The 22,656-nt window shown below is 44.6% G+C and overlaps 1 protein-coding gene across 15 annotated transcripts in view; it reads left to right on the plus strand.

Moving 5' to 3' along the window:
• The window catches only part of LOC130369622 (uncharacterized), a 214,064-nt gene that overhangs the window by 40,075 nt on the left and 151,333 nt on the right, over positions 1-22,656 (plus strand). The window lies entirely within an intron of this gene.

A 22,656-nucleotide genomic window follows, 5' to 3' on the forward strand; every position in this document is an offset into this window, starting at 1 on the left:
TTTGCCTGCACTGTGATGACTCCTCCCCCTCCCTCACTCTGCTGACTCACTGCTGTGGAGAGCGAGCATGGCAGCCCTGCTCTGTAACCCTTTCTTCTCTGGTTTTATGCTGCACAAGTTACACAGAGAGGAAGAAGGATTACTGGAGTTTTCCTTCTGTTCTCCTTATACACTATGTATTAGAGCCCTGCGTGGGATTGGTTTTTCAATCCTGCTCCAGCCTGCTTCCTATGATTTTTTTTGGCCAATCCTGTCCGCTAACAAAGGAATGTACAGACACTAGGGTGCAATGCTCTGCACATACTCCCAATGTATAGAAGTGTGTGTAGTATGCGTACTGGTATGCATGGAGGGGGGGGGGGGTGTATGTGGAGAGCATTGCACTGTAGTGGATGTACAGATGTGAATAGCAGTGACTGTGCAGACTCAGAGGCCCTAGGTCACTGACCGATGCAATGCTCTTCACATACCCCCACCTGTATAGGAATGTACACTAAACACACTGCTATACACATGGGGGGGAAATGTGCAGACTGCAGAGCATTGCATCCTACTGTCTGTAGAAGATGCTAGGGAGCAATGCTCTGCAGTGCACTTACCCCCATATGAATAGCAGTTCAGAAAGAGGCCCTGGCTGGGAGGATCACTGAAGGATGCAGTCACTTACAGGGCTGCAGCACAGTGCTGTATGTGTGTGTGTGAATTGTGAGTAACATTGGTGGCAGCTCTGACCTACCAGGCCGGCGGGAAAAGAGGGAGTATTGAGTAAACAATCCTCCAGGGCAAGCTCGACAACAAAATGGTGGCGCGGTGGCAACAGGGGGAGTAGCACTGTGAGATAGTCACTGAGTCGGACTTATATTGAGGCTGCCATGGTAGTGCAGGATTTGGGCCTGACCGCCCACAGCAGCCTCCTGAACGCCCGCACATTTTAGGTTGGGTCCTGTGGGATTCCAATCCCAATGCAGGCCTCTACTATGTAGTAAAGCTAAAAAACAAGCAATATGGCTGTCAACATGTATGTTATCCAGCGTTCCCATGCTTACTACTGGGGTGACATTGTAACAAACACCCTCCTAATGTAATCTCATTACTACTGGGGTGACACACTGTAACAAACCTCCTCCATATGTAATCTTCTTACTACTGTGGTGACACACTGTAACAAACCTCCTCATGTGAGGTGACACACTGTAACAGACCTCCTCCTCATGTAATCTCCTTACTACCGGGCTGGCACACAATAACAAACCCCCTCCTCATGTAATCTTATTACTACTGTGGTGACACACTGTAACAAACCTCCTCATGTGAGGTGACACACTGTAACAGACCACCTCCTCATATAATCTCCTTACTACCGGGCTGGCACACAGTAACAAACCCCCTCCTCATGTAATCTCATTACTACTGTGGTGACACACTGTAACAGACCTCCTCCTCATGTAATCTTTTTACTACCGGGCTGGCATACTGTAACAAACCCCCTCCTCATGTAATCTCATTGCTACTGTGGTGACACACTGTAACAGACCACCTCCTCATGTAATCTCCTTACTACCGGGCTGGCACACTGTAACAAACCTCCGCCCCATCTCCTTACTACTGGTGTACATGTTGCTGTATAAGGCTCAACATGCTGTCACACTTGTGCTCCTTCTTCTCTATGCAATGGATGGAGCTCTGCACTGAATCCTTCTCATTCTCGATGCTGCAGAGAGCTAGGGAGGTGTGAGGGGTGTGTGGCCTCCTCTCAGCCAATCACAGCAGCTCACTCACTGCCCGCTCTCCTCTGCTCTGTGTTGGAGATCCTCACACAGGGAGTGCACACAGGCTTGTAAAGCCTCCCCCTCACTTCCTGTATTCTGACGGAGACGCTGATGTTGCTAACGATGGAAAGACCATAGTAACAGGTGTGGGACATTTTATGAGGACCTCTAGTGGCCACTTTTATAGGAGCAGTTTTCTAAGTGAAACTGTGGGGAAAAAATTCTGAAATAGTATTAGAAATATACTTATTTTCTATGGCTCTATTGTTTTAAAAAATATAGTTTTGGTGATACTGGCCATTTAAATTGAGAGAAATCCCAAAACCTTAGAGACTCTAGATCTCCACTATGGAAAAAATTGACTTGATGGGCCAGGGGTGTTTCTTCTTTCTTCCTAAGAGTACGTTCACGCGCAGATTTGATGCACAGGATTTTCTGCTGCAGATTTCAATGTAAACTAAATGACTGAGCACAGCTTCTAATCTGCAGTTATAGTGCCAAGATGTTGGGATATCCTTCTGCGGGACTCCTGGATAGTTTTTCCTATGTACAATTTCACAGCTGCATTTAGCAGCATATACAATTCCTTTACTTTTACAGTTTATGAACTATCTGACTTCATAGTTCCTGCCATCAATGGGATTGCTAAAAGGCTTCACAGTAGGTAGGTATTTGCAAAAACTACAATTCCCACATGAATGTGAATCAACCAGTCGGGATTTCAGCCAGGCTCCTTTCTCTTTATCAGTTCTAAAATTACGATGTACAAGCATGTCTTTAATCGGTTGCCATCTAAGGACGAGCCAGCTCCTCTTGAGACGGCAACCGTTGTATGGCGCGGGCTCCGGACTCGAACCCGTGCCATACCGGCCAGCTGATTCTTGTAGCTGGGGGCCAGTTGCTACGGCCGATTGCTACGGCCAGCTATTAACCCTTTAGATCTCCACTGTCAAAGTTGACAGCGGCGACTAAAGGTACATTTAACTCCTTGGGGACGAAAGGCGTATGCATACGTCCTCGCGTCCCGTCACTTAAGGACGGAGGGCATATCCATACGCCCTCTGCATTTCCGATCACCGCCGCTCGCCGGGATATCTATCAGCAGGCATCCCGTGGCAATGCCTAGGGGGGTCCTGAGCCCCCCCATGTCAGCGATCGCGGCAAATCGTTGGTAAATTCAGACCAGCGATTTGCCTGCGATCCTGGCCAATCGTGTCACTGGTGACCCGATTGCCCGGGAAATAAGAATGATCGGAGCTGTCAGAGACAGCTCCGACCATCCTAAAGGATAGGAGTGAGGTGGCAGTGTTACCACCCCCTCCTATCCCCTGCCATTGGTCAGTCAGGCTGACCACCAATGGCAGGAGGGGGGCGGGGGGGTTTAGAGTTCATTTCCCCCCCGCTCTACCCACCGATCAAAGTCGGGGCAGAGCGGGGGGAACACGGGCGGCAAGGGGGGAGCATGGCCCCGCTTACCCGGACCGGCGGAGGCATCCTGGACCAGCGGCAGTGGCGGCGGCATCAACACAGGAGGAGCGGCCAGAAAGTGCGGCGGAGAAGGCTGCAGCAAAGATTGCGGTAAGTGATCTTCTCTGTGGCCTTCTAAAAGCTGCAAAACTACAACTCCCAGCATGTTGGGAGTTGTAGTTTTGCAACATCTGGAGGGTCACAGTTTGGACACCACTGTGTAGTGGTCTCTAAACTGTGGTCCTCCAGATGTTGCAAAACTACAACTTTCAGCATGCACTGACTGTCCAGGGATGCTGGGAGTTGTAGTTCTGCAACATCTGAAGGGCCAGATATTGCAGAACTACACGCCCAGCATCCCTGACTGTCTGGCCATGCTGGGAATTGTAGTTTTGCAACAGCTGTAGGCACACTGGGAAACACTGAGCTAGAGTCTGTTTCCTAACTCAGTGATTCCAACCCATGTGCCTTAAGCTGTTGCAAAACTACAACTCCCAGAATGCACTGACAGACCGTACATGCTGGGAGTTGTAGTTTTGCAACAGCTGGAGGCACATTGGTTGGAATCACTGAGCTAGAGTCTGTTTTCTAACTCCGTGGTTCCCGACCAGTGTGCCTACAACTGTTGTAAAACTACAACTAACAGCATGTACGGTCTGTCAGTGCATTCTGGGAGTTGATATTTTGCCACAGCTGAAGGTTTTGGGTACATTCACACGGGCGCGTTTACAGTGGGTTTCCTTCTACAAGTTTGAGCTGCGGCAAATTTTCCGCCGCAGCTAAAACTCCCAGCGGAAAACTTACTGTGAACACCCGCCTGTGTGAATGTACCCTAAAAACACTACACTACACTAACAAATAATAAAAAGTAAAACACTACATATACACCCCCTTACACGTCCTCCCCCCCCCCAATAAAAATGAAAAACGTCTCGTACGGCAGTGTTTCCTAAACGGAGCCTCCAGCTGTTGCAAAACCACAACTCCCAGTATTGCCGGACAGCCATAGACTGTCCTGGCAGGCTGGGAGTATTGCAACAGCTGGAGGCACCCTGTTTGGGAAACACTGATGTAGGGTTTTACTATAGGTAACTGGGTCCGCCCCTATTGCAAATTCCTTATTTAGGCCTCAAATGCACATGGCGCTCTCTCTTCAGAGCCCTGTCGTATTTCAAGGCAACAGTTTAGGGCCACATATGGGGTATTTCTGTACTCGGGAGAAATTACACTACAAATTTTGGGGGGATTTTTCTCCTTTTACCCCTTATGAAAAGGTAAAGTTGGGGGCTACACCAGCATGTTAGTGTAAAAATTGTAATTTTTTTTACACTAACATGCTGTTGTTGCCCCATACTTTTCATTTTCACAAGAGGTAAAAGGAGAAAATGACCCCCAAAATTTGTAACACAATTTCTTCTGAGTACGGTAATACCCCATATGTGTATGTAAAATGCTCTGCGGACGAACTACATGGCTCAGGAGTGAGAGAACGCCATGTACATTTGAGGCCTAAATTGGTGATGTGCACAGGGGTGATATTGTAACACAGTTACAGCGGTTCTGACATGAACGCAAAAAAAACAAACATGCACATGTGACCCCATTTTGGAAACTACACCCCTCACAGCCTTAACACCCTTCAGGTCTTTGACAAATTTTCATTAAAGTTCGACATGAAAATTAAAAAAAAATGTTTTTCCTGAAATGCTGGCCTTACCCCAATTTTTTTATTTTCACAAGGGGCAATAGGAAAAAAGCCGCCCAAAATTTGTAACCCCATTTCTTCTGAGCATATAAATACCCCATATGTGGAAGTAAAGTGCTCTGCGGGCGAACTACAATGCTCAGAAGAGGAGGAGTGCCATTGGGCTTTTTGAGAGAGAATTAGGCTGGAATTGAAGGCTGTGTGTTTACAAAGCTCCCATGATGCCAGAACAGTGGACCCCCTCTACATGTGACCCCATTTTAGAAACTACACCCCTCACGGAATGTAACAAGGGGTACAGTGAGCATTTATGCCCCACAGGTGTCTGACAGATTTTTTGAACAGTCGTCCGTAAAAATGAAAAATGTAATTCTTCATTTGCACAGCCCACTGTTCCAAAGATCTGTCAAATGCCAGTGGGGTGTAAATGCTCACTGCACCCCTTATTAAGTTCTGTGAGGGGTGCAGTTTCCAAAATAGTATGCCATGTGTTTTTTTTTGTTTTACTGTTCTGGCATCATGGGGGCTTCATAAATGCGACATGCCCCCAAAAACCATTTCAGCAAAATTCGCTCTCCAAAAGCCCAATGTTGCTCCTTCCCTTCTGAGCCCTCTAGTGCGCCCACAGAGCACTTTACATACACATATGAGGTATTTCCTTACTCGAGAGAAATGGGGTTACAAATTTTATGGGGCATCTTCTCCTATTACACCTTGTGAAAATGATAAGTTTGGGGTAACACCAGCATTTCAGTGTCAAAAATCTAATTTTTCACGTCCCACTTTAACGAAATTTCGTCAATCACCTGTGGTGTGTTAAGGCTCACTGGACCCCTTGTTACGTGCCTTGAGTGGTGTAGTTTCCAAAATAGTATGCCATGTGTTTTTTTGTGCTGTTCTGGCACCATAAGGGCTTCCTAAATGCGACATGCCCCCCAAAAACCATTTCAGCTAAATTTGCTTTCCTAAAGCCAAATGTGACTCCTTCTCTTCTGAGCATTGTAGTTCGCCCCCAGAGCATTTTACGCCCTAACATGGGGTATTTCCATACTCGGAAGAGATGGGGTTACACATTTTGGCGGGCATTTTCTCCAATTACCCTTTGTAAAAATGGTAAATTTGGGGAAAAACACTGCACTTTAGTGAAAAAATTTTTTTTCTCATTTACACGTGCCTTGAGGGGTGTAGTTTCCAAAATAGTATGCCATGTGTTTGTTTTTTTTGCTGTTCTGGCACCCTAGGGGCTTCCTAAATGTGATCTGCCCCTCAAAAAACATTTCAGAAAAATTCACTCTCCAAAATCCCATTGTTGCTCCTTCCCTTCTGATCCCTCTACTGCGCCCGTCGAACACTTGACATACACATATGAGGTATTTCCTTACTCGAGGGAAATTGGGTTACAAATTTGGGGGGGCTTTTTCTCCTATTACCCCTTGTAAAAATAAAAAAAACTGGGTCTACAAGAACATGCGAGTGTAAAAAATTACGATTTTTAATTTTCTCCTTCACTTTGCTGCTATTCCTGTGAAACACCTAAAGGGTTAACACATTTTCTGAATGTCATTTTGAATACTTTGAGGGGTGCAGTTTTATATAATGGGGTCATTTATGGGGTATTTCTTCTAATATGAAGGCCCTTCAAATCCACTTGAAAACTGAACTAGTCCCTGAAAAATTCAGATCTTGAAAATTTTGTGAAAAATTGGAAAATTTCTGCTGAACTTTGAAGCCCTCTGATGTTTTCCAAAAGTAAAAACATGTCAACTTTATGATGCAAATATAAAGTAGACATATTGTATTTGTGAATCAACATATCATTTATTTGGAATGTCTGCTTTCCTTACAAGCAGAGAGCTTCAAAGTTAGAAAAATGCTAAATATTCAATTTTTTCATCATATTTTGAAATTTTTCACCAAGAAATGATGCAAGTATCGATAAAAATTTACCACTAACATGAAGTAGAATATGTCACGAAAAAACTATCTCGGAATCAGAATGAAAAGTAAAAGCATCCCAGAGTACTGCGTAGAAACGGAAGTCCCCAAACTTTACAAAATGTTTTTTGTCGCACAATTATTTATTCTTTTTGTTTCGTCGTAGATTTTTGGGTAAAATGACTACTGTCATTACAAAGTAGAATTGGTGGCGCAAAAAATAAGCCATCATATGTATTTTTAGGTTCAAAATTGAAAGGGTTATGATTTTTAAATGTAAGGAGGAAAAAAACGAAAGTGGAAAAACACTCGGTCCTTAAGGGGTTAACCTGTTAAGGACGCGTGTACAGGTATGCCCTGAATCACGAGTCCTTAAGGAAAAAGGGCATATCTGTATACCCTGATCCTGTTAACAGGGTTTAAACCACACTCACCAGCGGAGAACAGGTTAATTTGTCCCGGCAGCTCAGCGGAGCTGATCGGGACTATCGCAACAAAATCGCAATGTCCGATCAGCTGAGAGGACGATGAGAGGGTGCTTACCTGCCTCTCCATCGTCTGATTGGCAATCTACTGCTCCATGCCTGCTCAGCAGGCTGGAGCAGCAGAGCACCAAGAACACTGATCAATGCTATGCTATGGCATAGCATTAATCGGTATATGCAATCAGGCTAAAAAAAAGTGTGTAAAAACAAAAACAAAAAAAAGGTAAGAAAGGTTCATTAACCCTTCCCTATTAAGTTTAAATCACCCCCCTTTTCCCATTTTTTAAATAAAATAATGTAATAAAGAATAAAAATAATCATGTAGTATCGCCATGTACATAAATGTCCAAACTATTAAAATATAAGGTTAGCTAAACCGCACGGTCGATGGCGTACACGTAAAAAAATACCAAATTCCAAAATTGTGCATTTTTGGTCACTTCATATACCATGAAAATATTAATATAAAGCGATCAAAAAGTCCCATCAAAACTAAAATGGTACCGATAAAAACTAGAGACGATGGCGCAAAAAAATGAGCCCTCATATAGCCCCATATACAGAAAAAATAAAAGTTGTTAAAGGAGTCAGAAAATGCCAATTTTAAACATACTAATTTTGGTGCATGTAGTTTATAAAAAAAATTTAAGTATTAGAATAAAATAAAACCCATATAAATTGGGTATCCTTGTAACCATAGATAATGTGTCATTTTACCGAAAGGTGCACTGTGTAGAAACGGGAGTCCCCAAAAGTAAAATTGGTGATACAAAAAACAAGACCTTATATGGGTCTGTAGTAGGGATGTCCCGATATCATTTTTTTAAGACTTGAGTACGAGTACTGATACTTTAACCTCTTCAGGACGTGCGGCATATGCATACGCCCTGCATCCCGAGTCCTTAAGGACGTAGGGCGTATGCATGCGCCCGTGGGCATTCCGGTCCCTGCCACTAGCCGGTTGGGGACTGGACCGGGATGCCTGTTGGAATCATTCAGCAGTCATCCCGGCACATCGCTGAGGGGGGTCCTGAGACCCCCCCCCCATGTCAGCGATCGCAGAAAATCGCATGTCAATTCAGACATGCGATTTTCTGCTATTCCAGGCTGATCAGATCTCTGGTGACCCGATCACCCGTAAAATAGGGATGAACGGAGCGGTCAGTGACAGCCCTGATCATCCTGAGGGATAGGAGTGAGGTCGCAGTGCTGCGATCTCCTCCTATCCCCTGCCATTGGTCAGAACTGAATTCTGACCAATGGCAGCGCAGGACAGTGGGTTGCCATGGAAACCCCCCGTTCTGCCCATTCCTGGATGTCGGGCAGAACGGGGGGAGAAGATGCGTGGGGACCGCCGATCTTCGCTGGAGACTGCGAAGATCACGGTGCAGGTAGGGAAGCGACGGTTGGGGGGGGGAGGAAAGTTGCAGTAAAGCAATCTTTACTGTGGCAACCACTAGGAAGGCCGAACTGCAACTCCCAGCATGCCTAGACTGCCCAGGCATGCTGGAAGTTGTAGTTCTGTAACATCTGTCCCTTCAGATTTTGCAATTTTCATGACATTTTTGAAAATTGCTGCTCCATTTTGAAGCCCTCTAATTTTTTCAAAAATTAAAAATATGTCCATTTTATGATGCCAACATAAAGTGGACATATTGTATTTGTGAATAAAATATTTTTTATTTGGAATATCCATTTTCCTTACAAGCATAGAGCTTCAGAGTTAGAAAAATGCAAAATTTTCTAAATTTTCATGCATTTTGGTGATTTTTCAAATAACGACGAAAATTTACCACCAAAATAAAGTGGACTATGTCACGAAAAAATTATCTCAGAATCAGAATATTCGGTAAAAGCGCTTTAGAGTTATTAATGCATAAAGTGAGGTTGGTCAGAATTGCGATAAAGGGCTGCGTCCTTAAAGGGGTACTCCGGTGAAAACCTTTTTTCTTTTAAATCAACTGCTGGCAGAAAGTTAAACATATTTGTAAATTACTTCTATTAAAAATCTTAATCCTTCCAGTACTTATTAGATGCTGAATGCTACAGAGGAAATTCCTTTCTTTTTGGAACACTAATGACATTACGAGCACAGTACTCTCTGCTGACATCTCTGTCCATTTTAGCAACCATGCATAGCAGATGTATGCTAAGGGCAGCATGGTGGCTCAGTGGTTAGCACTGCTGCCTTGAAGTGCTGGGGACTTGGGTTCAAATCCCACTAAGGACAACAATAAATAAAGCGTTATTATTATAATATCGTCAGCAGAGAGAACTGTGCTTGTGATGTCATCAGAGAGCATACCAAAAAGAAAAGAATTTCCTCTGTAGTATTCAGTAGCTAATAAGTACAGGAAGGATTAAGATTTTTTAATAGAAGTCATTTACAAATATGTTTAACTTTCTGCCACCAGTTGATTTAAAAGAAAAAAGGTTTTCACCGGAGTACCCCTTTAAGGGGTTAATACTAGCACTCGCCGATACCAATTATAAGTACTTTTATTTTAAAGGGAATCTGACACCAGGGTGACCCGGTTTCTGGCGCTGCGTACCGTGCTGATATGTGGGTTCCTTGTTGTGTGCAATGGAGGCGGCTACTGTAATATAAGCCAAGATTTCTCTCTTCTCCATTGGCAGAACAGGGAATTTGCATCGGAGCAAATGTGCTGATGTTGTCACATGGTGAGCAGTGGTAGAAACCGGTCACCTGCATATAAATTCAGCAGTCACCCTTGTAGACAGCGCCCTCCCCTTGTGGACAGCAGGTCCCCCCTTGTGGACAGCAGCCCCCGCCCCCTGTTGACATTAGCAGCAGCCCCATGTAGACAGCAGGCCCCCTTGTAGACTTTAGTAGCAGCCCTCTCCTTGTAGACATTAGTAGCAGCCCCCTTGTGGACAGCAGGCCCCTCCTTGTGGACAGCAGGCTCCCCCACCTTGTAGACATGAGTAGCAGCCCCCCTTGTAGACAGCAGGCCCCCCCACCTTGTAGACATGAGTAGCAGCCCCCCTTGTAGACAGCAGGCCCCCCCACCTTGTAGACATTAGTAGCAGCCCCCCTTGTAGACATTAGTAACGGCCCCCCCTGTAGACATTAGTAGCAGCCCCCTCCATGTAGACATTAGTAGCAGCCCCCTTGTGGTCAGCAGACCCCCTTGTGGACAGCAGGCCCTCCTTGTAGACAGTAGTAGCTCCCCCCCCTTGTAGACAGCAGGCCCCCCCCTTGTAGACATTAGTAGCAGCCCCCCTTGTAGACAGCAGCCCCCCCTTGTAGACATTAGTAACGCCTCCCCCCCCCTGTAGACATTATAAGCAGCCCCCTCCTTGTAGACATTAGTAGCAGCCCCCTTGTGGTCAGCAGACCCCCTTGTGGACAGCAGGCCCTCTTTGTAGACATCAGTAGCACCCCCCTTTGTAGACAGCAGGCCCCCCCTTGTAGACATTAGTAGCAGCCCCCCTTGTAGACAGAGCCCCCTCCCCCTTGTAGACAGCAGCCCCCACCCTTAGTGTAGTTGCTCACTTGCCTCTGTGTTGCTGCTCCGCTGCCCTGTTCTCCTTTCCGCATTATGGCCACTGTCCGTTCTCCTGTACGCATCATGGCCACTACCCCGTTCTCTCGTCCGCATCATGGCTACTGCCCCATTCTCCCATCCGCATCATGGCCACTGCCCCCGTTCTACTGTCTGTATCATGGGATCTTATGGAGGAGCATGTGACGTCACTCTGCTTCCTCCATATTGTTACAATGGGCACAGTGGAGGAAGCAGAGTGGCATGTGTGTCACATGCTTCTCCATGAGATGCCAAGATGTGGACAGGAGAACGGGGCAGCGGCCTTGATGTGGACAGGAGAACAGGGCAGCAGAGCAGTAACACAGGACAGCAACTACAAGGGTGGGGGCTGCTGTCTACAAGGGGGCTGCTACTAATGTCTACAAGGGGCGGCCTCCTGTCTACAAGGGGGGGGGGGCTGCTGACAAAGAATGTGTGTCACAATGCAGGAAGACAAAGCAAGTGAGCAAGATATAAATACTATTTGGTCCTAGCCACATAATTTTTTTTCTGACAGGTACGCTTTAAGCAATAAATTATGTAATATATATGATTCCCACTCTCTATTTTATACTATTACTTCTATCTCTATTGCTCACATTACCTAGTAGGACTGTTTCCATATAATTTTTCTGAGTCCAATACCCTCCAGTGCCTCTTAAAAATTATTCACACCACTGCAGAGTTGGAGTCATAAGTTCCAATGCACAGTATCACTTGGGGGGAACCATTTTCTACATTGTCCTCATGGAGTGCCCGATCTCTGCTGGTATTCCTTGCCCTTCTATAAGCTTTCTTTAAACAGGTGATAGGGTATCCCCTTGCCATAAACCTAGACTTTAAATTCTCGCATTCCTTCTGGAAAGTAGATTCCTCAGAGCAGTTTCTCCATGCTCTGAGGTATTGCCTTAAAGGTATTCCTCTTCGTAGTGGTCCTAGGTGATAGCTGATCCAATGCAGCAGATTATTGGTAGAAGTGGGTTTTCAATAGATGTCAGTCTGTATTTTCAGACTGTCATCTATAGAAATAGTAGTGTCAGGGAAATTGATCTCTCTTCTCTGAAGTTTGTGCGTGAACTTATTCCTAATAATAATACCATCCGGAAGATCTACAAAATCCTGAAAAAGTGCAGAATCCCTATCCCAGAAAATCTAAATGTCATCTATGTACTGCCCCCAAAATAAAATGTGACCTGCTTGTGCTTTCACCACCCTAAAAATAAGCATATGTGGGTGCACATGTGCTTCCCATGGCAGTACCCCCTAATCTGGTGATAAGTGGAATCAAGCAAGAAAAAATTGTGTGTAAGTACAAACCGTTGTAATGTGAGAACAAAAGAGTTATGTTAGCTAAAGATAATACTCCTATTGTCCAAATAACTCCTCACCACTTGAAACCCTAAGTCATGTGGAATATTGTTGTACAAAGATTCCAAGTCAAGACTAGCCAAAAGCGTGGTATTAGTGACCTTAATATCAGTGATTTTCTTCACTGTATCTTTGGTGTTCAATTGAAATGAAGGTAAAGTGCTCACAAAAGAGGAAACAATTCTGTCAATTTAAATACTGGCCCCTGGTCCGTCATGTCAATTTTTTCGATAGTAGAGATCTAGAGTCTCAAAGGTTTTGGGGTATCTCTGAGCTTAAAGGGGTACTCCGCCCCAAGACATCTTATCCTCCTACTGCGGGGGTACTGGCTGGGTCCCCGTAATCCCTCCTTCAGCACCCACTTGTCATCAGCTGCACTGATCGCTTCTTGTCTGATGACTCACGATTCACGGCCCGCCCCCTCGTGACGGCATGCCCCACCCACTCAATGCAAGTGTATGAGAGGGCGCGTGGAGGCCGTCACACCCCCTCCCATATGCTTGCATTGAGGGGGCAGGAAGTGAGGTCATGAGGGGGCAGGGCCTTGACGTCAAAATACTCCGGCCCCTGTATCGTGAGTCATCAGACATGGAGCGATCTTCGCTTCGTGCAGCTGATGAGAAGTCGGTGCTACAGGAGAGATTGCTGGGGTCCCCAGTGGCGGGACCCCGCGATTAGACATCTTATCCCCTATCCTTTCGATTACTATTAAAAGAGGAAGCCAAGTGGATCTACAGACTCAAAAGACAGTCTTCTAGGCTTAACCCCTTCAGGACACAGGGCATACAGGTACGCCTTGACATCCTGGTACTTAAGGGGCGGTGATCGGAACAGGATGACTGCTGATATTTATCAGCAGCCATCCCAGGACGTCAGCAGCCCCTTGTCGGCGATCGCTGTGATTTGCTGGTCAATTCTGGTCGGCGGATCACTGCTTTTCCGGGCTGATCGGGTCTCTGGTGACCCGATCACTAGGAAAATAGGGATGATCGGGGCTATCAGAGACAGCCCTGATAATCCTAAAGCATAGGAGTGAGGTGGCAGGGGTACCACCTCCTCCTATCCCCTGCGATTGGCCAGTCAGGACTGATGGTGAATCGCAGGGCAGGGGTGGGAGGGTTAAAGTCGAAATCCCTGCTCTGCCTGCCCCTGGAAGTCTGAACAGAGCAGGGGAACATGGTGGCGGGTGACTGGCGGCAGTTAGGAGGCAGTGGCGGAGGCATCGCAGAGGCAGCAGTGAAGATCATTGGTAAGTGATCTTCACTGCTGCCTTCTAGGAGTTTCCAAACTACAACTCCCAGCATGCTTTTGGCTGTCTGGGCATGCTGGGAGTTGTAGCTTTGCAACATCTGGAGAGCCACAGTTTGGAGACCACTGTGCAGTGGTCACCAAACTCTACCCTTCCAGAAGTTGCAAAACTACAACTCTCAGCATGCCCAGACAGTCCAGACATGCTGGACGTTGTAGTTCTGCAACATCTGGCCCTTCAGGTTTTGCCGAACTAAAACGCCCAGAATGTCTGGGCATGCTTGGAGTTAAAGTTTTTCAACATCTGGAGGTCCACAGTTTGTAGACCACCACACAGTGGTCTACAAACTGTTCTCCAGTTTTTGCATAACTACAACTCTCAGCGTGCCCTTCAGCTGTCCGGGCATACTGGAAGTTGTAGTTTTGCAACAACTGGAGGCACACTGGTTGGGAAACACTGAGTTAGGTAACAGACTACTGTAGTGTTTCCGCACCAGTGTACCTCCAGCTGTTGCAAAACTACAACTCCCAGCATGCACTGACAGACCATGCATGCTGGGAGTTGTGGTTTTGCAACAGCTGGAGGTACACTGGTGCGGAAACACTGCGGTAATCGGTTACCTAATTCTGTGTTTCCCAACCAGTGTGCTTCCAGCTATTGCATAAGAACGACTCTCAGCATGCATGGTCTGTCAATGCATGCTGGGAGTTGGTGTTTTTTGCAACAGCTGAAGATTCTCCCCCATTGTGAATGTACAGGCTGCATTCACACGGGCGGGGGTTTACAGCAAGTTTTTACGCTTTCAGTTTGAGCTGTGGCAAATTTTCCAGTGCAGCTCAAACCCTAAAAACACTACACTACACAAAATAAAGAGTAAAAACTGCATAAGCACACTCGTACAGTGTCCCCCACCCCCATAAAAATGTAAAACGTCTTGTACGGCACTCTTTCCAAAATGGTGCCTCCAGCTGTTGCAGAGTAACTCCCAGTATTGCCAGACAGCCATTGACTGAGTTTTGCAACAGCTGGAGGAACCCTGTTTGGGGAGCATTGCCGTAGGGTATTTTGGTGGAGGAGGCACCATGCTTGCATCCGGGTCCGTCCCTATGAAAGTCCCTAATTCAGGCCTCAAATGCGCATGGCGCTCTCTCACACTGGAGCTCTGTCGTATTTCCAGCCAACCGTTTAGGGACACATATGGAGTATTTCCGTACTCTGCGCTACAAATTTTGGGGGGCTTTTTCTCCTTTTACCCCTTATGAAAAGGAAAAGTTGAGGTCTACGCCAGCATGTTAGTGTAAAAAAAATTTAAATTTTAGTGTAAAACAATTTAATATTATACACTAACATGTTGGTGTTGCCCCATACTTTTTATTTTCACAAGAGGTAAAAGGACAAAAAAGTACAGAAATACCCCATATGTGGAGGTAAAGTGATCTGCAGGTGCACAACATGGCTCAGGAGTGAGAGCACCATGTACATTTGAGGCCTCAACTGGTGATTTGCACAGGGGTGGCTGCTGGTTACAGCGGTTCTGGCATAAACCCAAAATCATCCGCGTGTGACCCCATTTTGGAAACTACACCCCTCACGGAACGTAACAAGGGGTCTAGTGAACCTTAACACCCCACAGGTGTTTGACAAATTTTCATTAAAGTTGGATGTGAAAATGAAAAATGTTTTTTCACTAAAATGATGGTGTTACCCCAATTTTTTCTTTTTTCACAAGGGGTTATAGGAAAAAAAAGTTAGGAAATACCCCATAAATGGTTGTTAAGTGCTCTGCGGCACTTAACAACCATTTATGGGGTATTTCCTAACTTTTTTCACTACTGGGCTCAGAAGAGGAGGAGCAAAGTTTGGTTATTTTAGTATTTGGCTGGAATTGAAGGCCATGTGCGTCTACAAAGCCCCCGTGGTGCCAGAACAATGGACAACCCCCGCACCATGTGACCCCATTTAGAAACTACACCCCCCACGGAATGTAACAAGGGGTGCAGTGAGCATTTACACCCCACAGGTATCTGACAGATGAATTTTATTTTTCATTTGCACAGCCGTCTGTTCCAAAGATCTGTCAAAAGCCAGTGGGGTGTAAATGCTCACTGCACACAGCACCCCTTGCTACATTCTGTGAGGGGTGTAGTTTCAGAAATAGGGTCACGTTTGGGGACGGGGGGGGGGGGGGGGGGGGTGGGTGTTTAACCCCTTAAGGACTCAGGGTTTTTCCGTTTTTGCACTTTCGTTTTTTCCTCCTTACCTTTTAAAAATCATAACCCTTTCAATTTTCCACCTAAAAATCCATATTATGGCTTATTTTTACGTCGATAATTCTACTTTGCAGTGACATTAGTCATTTTACCCAAAAATGCACGGCGAAACGGAAAAAAAAATCAGTGTGACAAAATCGAAAAAAAAACGCCATTTTGTAACTTTTGGGGGCTTCCGTTTCTACGCAGTGCATATTTCGGTAAAAATTACACCTAATCATTATTCTGTAGGTCCATACGGTTAAAATGATACCCTACTTATATAGGTTTGATTTTGTCGCACTTCTGGAAAAAATCATAACTACATGCAGGAAAATTTATACGTTTAAAAATGTCATCTTCTGACCCCTATAACTTTTTTATTTTTCCACGTACGGGGCGGTATGAGGACTCATTTTTTGCGCCGTGATCTGAAGTTTTTATTGGTATGATTTTTGTTTTGATATGACTTTTTGATCACTTTTTATTCATTTTTTTAATGTTATAAAAAGTTACCAAAATACGCTTTTTTGGACTTTGGAATTTTTTTGCGCGTACGCCATTGACCGTACGGCTTAATTAATGATATATTTTTATAGTTCGGACATTTACGCACGCGGCGATACCACATATGTTTATTTATTTTTTTTTTTACACTGTTTTATTTTTTTTATGGGAAAAGGGGGGTGATTCAAACTTTTATTAGGGAAGGGGTTAAATGACCTTTATTAACACTTTTTTTTTACTTTTTTTTTGCAGTGTTATAGGTTCCACAGGGACAGCCCGACTGAGTAGCCCGACTGAGCAGCCGGGATACTTTCAGTTTCACTTTAGAAGCGGCGGTCAGCTTTGACCGCCGCTTCTAAAGGGTTAATACCGCACATCGCCGCGATCGGCGATGTGTGGTATTAGCCGCGGGTCCCGGCCGTTGATTAGCGCCTGGACCCACGCGATATGATGCGCGATCGCGGCGTGATCCCGCTTCATATCACGGGAGCCGGCGCAGGACGTAAATATACGTCTTGCGTCGTTAAGGGGTTAACTGCTCTGGCACCACGGGGGGCTTTGTAAATGCACATGGCCTCCGACCTCTATTCCAACCAAATTCTCTCCAAAAGCCCAATGGCGCTCCTTCTCTTCTGAGCCCTGTAGTGCGCCCGCAGAGCACTTTACATCCACATATGGGGTATTTCCATACTCAGAATAAATGGTGTTACAAATTTTGGGGGGCTTTTTCTCCTATTACCCCTTGTGAAAATGAAAAATTTGGGGTAACACCAGCTTTTTTTTTGAAAAAAATGTAATTTTAGTTTTTCATGTCCCACTTTAACAAAAGTTTGTCAATCACCTGTAGGGTGTTAAGACTCACTATACCCCTTGTTACGTTCCTTGAAGGGTGTAGTTTCCCAAATAGTGTGCCATGTGGTTTTTTGTTTGCTGTTCTGGCACCATGGGGTCCTCCTAAATGCGACATGCCCCCCCAAAAACCATTTCTGCAAAATTCGCTCTCCAAAAATCCCATTGTCGCTTCTTCCTTTCTGAGCCCTCTAGTGTGCTCACAAAGCACTTTACATCCACCACATATGAGGTATTTCCTTATGAGAGAAATTAGGTTACACATTTTGGTGGCCTTTTCTCCTTTTACCCCTTGTAAAAATGAACAAAAATGGGTCTACAAGAACATGTGTAAAAAAGATGATCTTGAATTTTCTCCTCCACCTTGCTGCTATTCATGTGAAACACCTAAAGGGTTAACAAACTTTCTAAATGTCATCTTGAATACTTTGAGGGGTGGAGTTTTTATAAAGGGGTCCATTATGGGTTATTTATACCCTCAAATTCACTTCAAAACTGAACTGGTCCCTAAAAAAATTCTGATTTTGAAATTTTCGTGAAACATTGGAAAATTGCTGCTAAACTTTGAAACCCTCTAATGTCTTCAAAAAGTAAAAATTTTCAAATTTTTCGTGAGTTTTGAATTTTTCACCAAGAAATTATGCAAGTATCGGCGAAAATTTGCCACTACCATGAAGTAGAATATGTCACGAAAAAACTATCTCGGAATCAGAGTTATTTTCCCAGAGTTATTAATGCTTAAAGTCACACCGGTCAGATTTGCAAAAAATTGCTCTGGTCCTTAAAAGGGTACTCCCATGTAAAAAAAAAAAAAATTTCAAATGAACTGGTGCCAGATAGTTAAACAGATTTGTAAATCACTTCTATTAAAAAATCTTAATCCTTCCAATACTTTTTAGGGGCTGTATACTAAAGAGAAATCCTAAAAAGAAATGCAGTTCCTCTGATGTCATGACCACAGTACTCTCTGCCGACCTCTGCTGTCTATTTTAGGAACTGTCCAGAGCAGGAGAAAATCCCCATAGCAAACATATGCTGCTCTGGACAGTTCCTAAAATGGACAGCAGAGGTCAGCAGAGAGAACTGGGGTCATGACATCAGAGGAAATGCATTTCTTTTTTGGATTTCTCTTTAGTATACAGCCCCTAAAAAGTATTGGAAGGATTAAGATTTTTTAATAGAAGTGATTTACAAATCTGTTTAACTATCTGGCACCAGTTCATTTGAAAAAAAAAAAACTCACCTCAAGGATCTCACCATACTAGATGGTACACAACAATAATTGGAGGCAATGTGTTTGGAAAAAAAAGGTTATAAAATGTATTGTACAATTTAGACCATAAATTTAAACAAAACATAAAATAGCAACTGTGTTAAAAGAATTTTGCACTGATTTTATAGACATTTAACTATTGGGCCCTAATGGTAAATTAATTACTGCCTGCAATTGTGAAAATGCTCCTGTGTTGGTGATAATGTCTGTTGGTTCAGAATTCCGATAGTCCGGCAATTGACATGAATATACTGCACAGTGAATCTAAACAGTCTCTGCAATAGTTTATTACAGTCCTCTAGAATAATTATAACTAGCCGCCTTAAGTGTATTAGTAGCAATCATATATCTCTCACTGGTCTCCGCCGCTGGTCTCTTGCTGCGACGGACCGTGAATGAAGTCCTGCGGCTATTCGTATGAGCACTGCGATCCTGTGGATAAAGATGATTGCAGACTCTGCGTGTGCTGCACGGGGTCAAACTCCGGCAGGAGTCCCCGAATCGATAAAACCCGCAATTTGGCGAGTTGAATACTTGGAGTTCTATGTTTTTAGAACACAAACAGAGGATTCCTCCCTGATCAAATAAGCTGCATGCCCGATGATGACATGGAGAGCCAGGTGAGGTAGGTGGATCTGTTTAGTAAAAGCCGGCTTACATAAAAGCCGGCTTAGGGGACTCCTGCCGGAGTTTGACCCCGTGCAGCACGCGCAGAGTCTGCAATCACCGTTATCCACAGGATCGCAGCGCTCGTATGAACAGCCGCAGGACTTCATTCACGGTCCATCACAGCATGAGACCAGCGGCCGGAGGCCGGTGAGAGATATATGAGAGGACTATGTCAGATTTTGTGGATTGCGGCGATGAACAGCGGTTTTTTAAATATCAGTAAAAGGGTTAACGAGGGCTGTGGGCGGAGCGTTTTTTATTTTTTACAAAAATTTTTTTTCAATGTGTTGTGTTTTTTTTATATAATTGAATCTTCAGGCTTAGTAGTAGAAGATGTCTTGTAGACAGAATCTATTACTAGACCGGGGCTTAGCGTTAGCCCCCAAAACAGCTACCACTAACCCCCAATTATTACCCCGGTACCCTCCGCCACATGGGTTCCGGGAAGAGCTGGTACCAACAGGCCCGGAGCGTCCAAAATTGCGCTCCTGGGCCTAAGCGGTAACAGGCTAGCGTTATTTAGGCTGGGGAGGGCCAGTAACAATGGTCCTCGCCAACCCTGGTAACGTCAGGCTGTTGCTGCTTGTTTGGCATCTGGTTAATACTGAAAAAATGAGGGAATCACACACTTTTTTCCCCAAAATGTATTTATAAAAAAAAAAAAAAAAAAACGCATAAGGTTCCCCCTATTTTTAGTATCAGCAGGTACCAACCAAGCAGCAACAGGCAGGGTGGGCAAGGACCATTGTTACTGGCCTTCCCCAGCCTAAATAACACCAGCCTGTTACCGCCTAGTTGGTACCGGCTCTTCCCGGCACCCCTGTGGCGGTGGGTACCGGGGTAATAATTGGCGGTTAGCGGTAGCTGATTTTGGGACTAACGCTAAGCCCCGGCTTAGTAATGGATTCCGTCTATAAGACAGCTTCCACTACTAACCCTGAAAATTCAATTATAAAAAAACAAGACACAGCCCTCGTTAACCATTTTATTGAAATAAAAAAAACGCTGGTCATCGTCGCAGTCCACCGAATCTGACGTAGTCCTCCGCATTCACGTATCTGAAATGAGAAGAAAAGAAAAACAAGAAATATGGGTTAGTACATTTTTTTTTGCTCTCGCCTGGGAAGAGCGCACATAATGCAGCGTGTTCCTAAACATGGAGCCTCAAATTGTTGCTAAACTACAACTCCCATCATGGGGGGCTGTAGTTAAGCAACAGCTGGAGTCTCCCTGTTTGGGAACACACTGCCAGAAAGGCGCTGTTCCCATTATGCAAAATGTATAATGTGAACAGAGATCTGTCCCTTTGCCCTTGGACTACTACTTCTATGATGGGACAGAGCCTGTCCCATGATGGGAGTAGTTGTAGTACCGCAGCGCTGCTGATGGGTGGCACTTGCACATCCCCTGGCTGTGGGACTTTCAGGGGCTGAGTCCAGGGGCTGAGGTGCAGATTGCACCGTGTCATTCTGCAGAGACCCGCTGCGATCCACATTTAAGTTAACAAGCCGTCGGTACATGCTACTACACTGCGCTGCTGCCGGCTTCTATATACACTGTAATAATTCATAATCCCTGCCGGGAGACGGGAGCTCTGATTGGTCAATAGCTATTCACTAATCCGAGCTCCTGTCTCCCAGTGGCGGGGATTATGAATTAAGAACTGTATACAGGAGAGCAATGTAGCTGCATGTACCGCTGGCTTTTTAACTTAAATGGGCGCTCTCAATAAAACAAATTTTTGCTATTGCACTCCTTATGGTAAATGAAAAATATTTCTAATATACTTTGTTTTAAAAAAAAATGAAGTTTTCTATGTTTTATTTGTGCTTAAAAAAGCTCAAGAGCACATTTCCCCCAACTCCTACACAGACTTTGGACCAAAGTCCGAACACAGGAAGTGCCGCCTGGAGTGCTGGGGGGGGGGGTGTCCAGCCAACATAATATGGCAGTTATGTGTGAGAGGAGCTCCAAAGTCTGTGTATGAGTTGGGGGAGAATGTGCTCTTGAGCTTATTTAAGCACAAATAAAACGTAGAAAACTTCATTTTTTTTTAAACAAAGTATATTTGAAATATTTTTCATTTACCATTAGTGTTGCTCACGAATATTCGCAATTCGAATATTATTCGCGAATATCGCATATTCGCGAATTCGCGAATTTCGCGAATATAGCGCTATATATTCGTAATTACGAATATTCATTTTTTTTTTTTTTCACAGTACACATCACAGTGATCACCCCTCTCTGCTTCCAGCTTGTGTGGTGTAAAGAAGGCTCTAATACTACTGTGTGAAACTGGCGTGCGAAAATTCGCATATACTAATTTTCGCATATGCTAATTTTCGCATATGCGAAAATTAGCATATACAAATTTTCGCATATACGAATTTTCGCATATGCGAAAATACAAGGAGAATATAACGAATATGCGAATATTCCCGAATATATGACGAATATTCGCCCATATATTCGCGAATTCGAATATGGCATATGCCGCTCAACACTATTTACCATAAGGAGTGCAATAGCAAAAATTAGTTTTAATGAGAGTGACCCTTTAAATGTGGATCGCAGCAGATCATTCTTTGGAGATCTGTTGCGATCCGCATTAATTAACTATACAAGCCGTCGGTGCATGCGTCTACACTGTGCTGCCGCCGGCTTCTATATACACTGTCATAATTCATAATCCCCGCCGGAACACGGTAGCTCTGATTGGTGAATAGCTATTGACCAATCAGAGCTCCCCTCTCCCGGGGGCGGGGATTATGAATTATGACAGTGTATATAGAAGCCAGTGGCGGTGCAGTGTTGTCGCATGTACCTCCGGCTTGTTATCTTAAAGGGGTTATCCACCAGAAGTAATTTACAAATCTGTTAAACTTTCTGGCAAAAGTTGATTTAAAAAAGATTGTTTCCCACTGGAGTACCCCTTTAAATTAAGGTTTTTCCTTCTCGGCTTAGATTCAATTTGTAGATTCAAAATGATAGGATGCGCTCTAATTTTAATGCTGACTATTTGATAATGATTTAATAGCTTAATAGTGAGGTATGACTATTCTGTGGAGACTTATATTGTGATTGGGACATATGGAAAGGGATTGATTAAAGTGAGTTATTGTGGAGAATGTAATTAAAGGGGTATTCTGGCTTTAGACATTTTATCCCCCATCAAAAGGATAGGGTATAAGATGTCTGATCGCGGGGGCATTATGGTGCGGAGCTGCGTCTCCAGGCTCAGAAACTGGATCCGGAGATGATGTCACGTCTCCAGTCCCGGAAACTTCAGGTTTCCGAGCCTGGAGACGCAGCTCCGCACATAATGCGGGTGCTGCAGGGAAATCACGGGGGCGGACCCCCGCGATCAGACATCTTATCCCCTATCCTTTGGATAGGGGATAAGATTTCTAGGAGCGAAATACCCTTTTAACAGTAAATTCACCTGTACTGACCATTGTCTGACAGCTGCTGCCAAGACAAATAAAATCATGGGGTGCATCAATAGGGGCATAGATGCCCACGACAAGGAAATAATTCTACCGCTGTACAAATCACTAGTCAGACCACACATAGAATACTG

The sequence above is a fragment of the Hyla sarda genome, chromosome 4 (assembly GCF_029499605.1).
Source record: "Hyla sarda isolate aHylSar1 chromosome 4, aHylSar1.hap1, whole genome shotgun sequence".
Classification (NCBI taxonomy): domain Eukaryota; kingdom Metazoa; phylum Chordata; class Amphibia; order Anura; family Hylidae; genus Hyla; species Hyla sarda.